Source organism: Mytilus galloprovincialis, chromosome 13 (assembly GCF_965363235.1).
Source record: "Mytilus galloprovincialis chromosome 13, xbMytGall1.hap1.1, whole genome shotgun sequence".
NCBI classification, from domain to species: domain Eukaryota; kingdom Metazoa; phylum Mollusca; class Bivalvia; order Mytilida; family Mytilidae; genus Mytilus; species Mytilus galloprovincialis.
The window spans coordinates 20,325,492-20,332,112 of NC_134850.1; positions in this window are offsets into that span (position 1 = coordinate 20,325,492).

Genomic DNA, 6,621 nt, shown 5'->3' on the forward strand with positions numbered 1-6,621 from the left:
TTAGAAAAGACCTATGATCGACATTGCATCACTGAATTCTGCAGATGCTCCTGGAATACTTGATTTTGAACATTTAAAAGCTACTGATGGGACTCTAAATCTGTTAATGGTTAATTTTGATTGGTCCTCAGTGAATTTTGGTTTCTTAATGTGTTGTAATAAAAAGATGTAGTGTCTGAAAATGTGTGTGTTATTCAATGTATTGCTCATAATTAAGAATCAGCCAATCTAGTTACTATTAAAAATTAACTATATGACAAAGTTTGAAATGAACATACTCATGGGGAGATTTAAAGCCCTTTTCAACTTACTTTTGTATTGCTTGATGTAGTCAAAAAGCGAGGCAAAAATAAGTACGCTGTTTCCAAGACGGCAGAGTCAGCTTCTACAATGTGGGTAACAGTGGTAGGTCAATCATATTAGGTATGCAGTTATTTAAGCATTGGCACATCTTATTTCCATGGAGATTATTTGTTGAGGTAAAATGATCTTTTTAGGAACTATTTATATGTGTTTGTGCTCAACCGATCCTTTTACTTTATGTTCGATACCAGACTTGGGGTCAATTACATTGGAATGTAATTAATTAAATTACACATTACATTGCAAAAATGGTCAATTACACTAATTACACATTACACAGTTTTTGAAATGTAATTAATTAAATTACAATTACTTTACTAAAGTAATTAATTAAATTACACATTACATTTCATCATAATATTTGTTAACCAATATCATACATGTATGTATAATGTATGTGTAAAATATTCATGTAAACATAGTTTAAGCGTTGCATTTGATAATCATGAGTAATTTTAATGTTTTGTCATTAAGTCTGCATCTCTCCGGTCTGTACACTTTGACAGCCATTCTCAAAAGTATTTCTATAGGAGCTCATGTGGCATATATCGCTTGATTAGAACATGGAGGTATTATACTTCCATAATCAGTAGATGTGTTGATAGAAGAGGAAACTATTTCCCATTAACTTGTCAATACATTAAGGGGTATTTTGACATCTCAGAAATGAAGTTATTTAAATAAAACATAGCATGAATAAAGAAATTATAAATAAATTAAAAAAAATCACATAATAATTATTAAAGGTATGCTTGTCACAACATTGAAAATAATTTTTAGTACAAACAATGTGTATACCGGTAATGTCTATATCTAAGCAATATTTTGCTAATTAGATTAAATACATGTAATAGTGGCATTGCCCCCTGGACATTTTAATCTGATTAATTGCTGTTTGTTTTTACAGCTGTATAATCCTTTTGTGTATACTAATTTGACAAAATGATTGTGTGCAGTAAATTTGAATTCTAAATGAACTCTCGTAAAGATTTTCCACACATTTTTTGTTTTTGTTTAACATGGTGATTTCTTACTTTTCAATCTATTTAGTTAATAAAATTAACGGTACCAATTTTCTTGCACCAGATGCGCATTTCGACAATACATGTCTCTTCAGTGATGCTCGTGGCCAAAATATTTGAAATCCAAAGCTTATATAAAAGATGAAGAGCTATAATCCAAAAGGTCCAAAAAGTATAGCCAAGTCCGTGAAAGGAATCAGAGCTTTGCATGTTAAAGTTCTTTCTTAAAAACATATGTATTTTTTCAAATCATAAGACTATTCAGAAAAAAATTCTGTTGGTCAAGTAAGTAATATAAGAACTTTAGAATAAATTACAGAAAGAATGTGATACCAATATTTGAAAAATAAATATAATTTTACAATTTATATTATTAAACATAAATCCTTATCATAAACACCATAAAAGTTCATGTAATTGAAATGTAATTCAAAAGTAATTGAGCATTACATGGTTTTTTCATTGTAATTAATTAAATTACCATTACAAGTAATTAAAAAAATGCTCAATTACACATTGCATTCAATTACATGGAAAATTGTAATGCATTACACTTAATTACCATTACATTTTCAATTACCCCACCCCTGTTCGATACTCATTTGTTCCTTATTTGATTTTTATACGTTCTACCTTTTAACTGCTTTATGTCCGTATGTTTGAAGATGGATCTTGGTTCGAAGCGATGAAATCACCTTGTTAGCGCTTGTATAAAAAAGAAGATGTGGTATGATTGCCAATGAGACAACACCTCACAATAGACCAAAATGACACAGAAATTATCAACTATAGGTCACTGTACGGCCTTCAACAATGAGCATAGCCCAAACCGTGTAGTCACCTATAAAAGGTCCAGACATGACAATCTCAAACAATTCAAACAACAAAACTAAGGGCCGTATTTCATATACAAAAAAATAAACGGAAAACAAATATGTAACACAAAAACAAACGATAACTACTTAATTTCAGGCTCTTGTCTAGGGACAGGCACATACTAAAATAATGTGGTGGGGTTAAACATGTTAGCAGGGTGTACATCGTTTCGGAGCATGCTACTACCTTGTTTAATTCGTTCCATCACTCGCTTATAATTCGCTTATAATATGTGTATCATACGTTGCACCTTTTAAAACATGATTTTCAATTGTTTTGTTGTCTCTGGTGGTAGATTTGGGTTCTTAGAGGTGATATAACTCTATTAGCGCATATATACCCGTTCAAGCGCCCGGATAATACCCTGTGAAATATTCGTTACTTGTTCGCTTTTAATACGTTTGTTGTACGTTGCACCTTTTAGAAAAGGATTTTCAATTGTGTTCATATCTCTGTTGTTAATAATGTGTTCTTATAGATGAAATACCCCTATTATCGCATATGTTCCAGCGCTCGGATAATACCCTGTTACTTATTCGTTCCTTATTCGCTTTTAATGCGCGGGGTATACGTTGCACCTTAAAATAAATCGTTTTTTAATTGTGTTCATGTCTCTGGTGGTAACAATGTGTTCTTAGAGATGAAATGACCCTATTACCACGCATGTACCCGTTCCAGCGCTCGGTTAATACCCTGTTACCTATTCGTTACCTATTCGTTACCTATCTGTTACCTATTCACTTATCATACGTTTGTTGTACGTTGCACCTTTTAGAAAAGGATTTTCAATTGTGTCCATGTCTCTGGTGGTAACAATGTGTTCTTAGAGATAAAATGACCCTATTAGCGCGCATGTACCCGTTCCAGCGCTCGGTTATTTAATACCCTGGTACCTATTCGTTACCTATTCGCTTTTAATACGTTTTGTTGTACGTTGCACCTTTTAGAAAAGGATTTTCAATTGTGTTCATGTCTCTGGTGGTAACAATGTGTTCTTAGAGATGAAATGACCCTATTAGCGTGCATGTGCCCGTTCCAGCGCTCGGTTTATACCTTGTTACCTATTAGTTACCTATTCACTTATTATACGTTTGTTGTACGTTGCACTTTTTAGAAAAGGATTTTCAATTGTGTCCAAGTCTTTGGTGGTAACAATGGGTTCTTATAGATGAAATACCCCTATTAGCGCGTATGTACCCGTTCCAGCGCTCGGATAATACCCGGTTACTTATTCGTTCCTTATTCGCTTTTAATGCGCAGTGTAAATAAATCGTTTTTTAATTGTGTTCATGTCTCTGGTGGTACCTTTTAGAAAAGGATTTTGAATTGTGTTCATGTGTCTGGTGGTAACAATGTGTTCTTAGAGATGAAATACCACTATTAGCGCGTATGTACCCGTTCCAGCGCTCGGATAATACCCGGTTACTTATTCGTTCCTTATTCGCTTTTAATGCGCGGGGTATACGTTGCACCTTGAAATAAATCGTTTTTTAATTGTGTTCATGTCTCTGGTGGTAACAATGTGTTCTTAGAGGTGAAATGACCCTATTAGCGCGCATGTACCCGTTCCAGCGCTACACTGATACCCTGTTACTTATTCGTTCCTTATTCGCTTTTAAAACGTGTGTTATGCGTTGCACTTTTAAAAAGAAATATTTTTGTGTCTCTGGTGGTAACTGTCGGTTCTTAGAGGTGAAATATAACCCTAATAAAACATATGTACCCGTTTCAGCGCTCGACTGATACCATTACTTATTCGTTCCTTATTCGCTTTTAATGCGCTTGGTATACGTTGCACCTTGGAATAAATCGATTATCTATTGCTTTCATGTCTCTGGGGGTAATTGTGTGTTCTCTGAAGTGAAAAAAACCCTATTGGCGCATATGTACCCGTTTCAGCGCAACACTGATACCCTGTTACTTATTCGTTTCTTATTCGCTTATAAAACGTGTGTTATGCGTTGCACTTTAAAAAAAGAAATATGTTTGTGTCTCTGCTGGTAACTGTCGGTTCTTAGAGGTGAAATAACCCTAATAGAACATATCTTCCCGTTTCAGCGCTCGACTCAGTGATACCCTGTTACTTATTCGTTCCTTATTCGCTTTAAATACGCGTGCTATGCGTTGTACCTTGAAATAAGAATAAGTAACAAGGTATTAGCCTAGCGCTGGGACGGGTACGTACGCGCTAATAGGGTTATTTCATCTCTAAGAACACATTGTTACCACCAGAGACATGAACACAATTGAAAATCCTTTTCTAAAAGGTGCAACGTACAACAAACGTATTATAAGTTAATAGGTAACGAATAGGTAACAGGGTATTAACCGAGCGCTGGAACGGGTACATGCGCGCTAATAGGGTCATTTCGTCTCTAAGAACACATTGTTACCACCAGAGACATGAACACAATTAAAAAACGATTTATTTCAAGGTGCAACGTATACTTACCCCGCGCATTAAAAGCGAATAAGTAACAGGGTATTATCCGAGCGCTGGAACGGGTACATGCACGCTTATAGAGTCATTTCATCTCTAAGAAGACATTGTTACCACCAGAGACATGGACACAATTGAAAATCTTTTTCTAAAAGGTGCAACGTTTGCAAAGTACAACAAACGTATTATAAGTGAATAGGTAACGAATAGGAAACGAATAGGTAACAGGGTATTAACCGAGTGCTGGAACGGGTACATGCGTTCTACTAGGGTCATTTCGTCTCTAAGAACACATTGTTACCACCAGAGACATGAACACAATTAAAAAACGATTTATTTCAAGGTGCAACGTACACTTACCCCGCGCATTGAAAATCCTTTTCTAAAAGGTGCAACGTACAACAAACGTATTATAAGTGAATAGGTAACGAATAGGTAACAGGGTATTAACCGAATTCTGGAACGGGTACATGCGCGCTAATAGGGTCATTTCATCTCTAAGAACACATTGTTACCACCCGAGACATGGACACAATTGAAAATTCTTTTCTAAAAGGTGCAACGCACAACAAACGTATTATAAGTGAATAAGTAACGAATAGGTAACGAATAGGTAACGAATAGGTAACAGGGTATTAACCGAGCGCTGGAACGGGTACATGCGCTTTAATAGGATCATTTCGTCTCTAAGAACACATTGTTACCACCAGAGACATGAACACAATTGAAAATCCTTTTCTAAAAGGTGCAACGTACAACAAACGTATTATAAGTGAATAGGTAACGAATAGGTAACGAATAGGTAACAGGATATTAACCGAGCGCTGGAACGGGTACATGCGCTCTTATAGGGTCATTTCGTCTCTAAGAACACATTGTTACCACCAGAAACATGAACACAATTAAAAAACGATTTATTTCAAGGTGCAACGTATACTTACCCCGCCCATTAAAAGCGAATAAGGAACGAATAAGTAACAGGGTATTATCCGAGCGCTGGAACGGGTACATGCACGTTAATAGAGTCATTTCATCTCCAAGAAGACATTGTTACCACCAGAGACATGGACACAATTGCAAATCCTTTTCCAAGAGGTGCAACGTACAACAAACGTATTATAAGTGAATAGGTAACGAATAGGTAACAGAGTATTAACCGAGCGCTGGAACGGGTACAAGCGCTCTAATAGGGTCATTTCGTCTCTAAGAACACAATGTTACCACCAGAGACATGAACACAATTAAAAACGATTTATTTCAAGGTGCAACGTATACTTACTCCGCGCATTAAAAGCGAATAAGGAACGAATAAGTAGCAGGGTATTATCCGAGCGCTGGAACGGGTACATACGCGCTAATAGGGGTATTTCCTCTATAAGAACAAATTATTACCACCAGAGATATGAACACAATTGAAAATCCTTTTCTAAAAGGTGCAACGTACAACAAACGTATTAAAAGCGAATAAGTAACGAATATTTAACAGGGTAATATCCGAGCGCTGGAACGGGTACATATGCGCATATAGAGTTATATCACCTCTAAGAACCCAAATCTACCACCAGAGACAACAAAACAATTGAAAATCATGTTTTAAAAGGTGCAACGTATGATACACGTATTATAAGCGAGTGATGGAACGATTTAAACAAGGTAATAGCATGCTCCGAAACGATGTACACCCTGCTAACATGTTTAACCCCACCACATTATGTTAGTATGTGCCTGTCCCTAGACAAGAGCCTGAAATTAAGTAGTTATCATTTGTTTTTGTGTTACATATTTGTTTTCCGTTTATTTTTTTGTATATGAAATACGGCCGTTAGTTTTGTTGTTTGAATTGTTTGAAATTGTTATGTCTGGGCCTTTTATAGGTGATTACACGGTTTGGGCTATGCTCATTGTTGAAGGCCGTACATT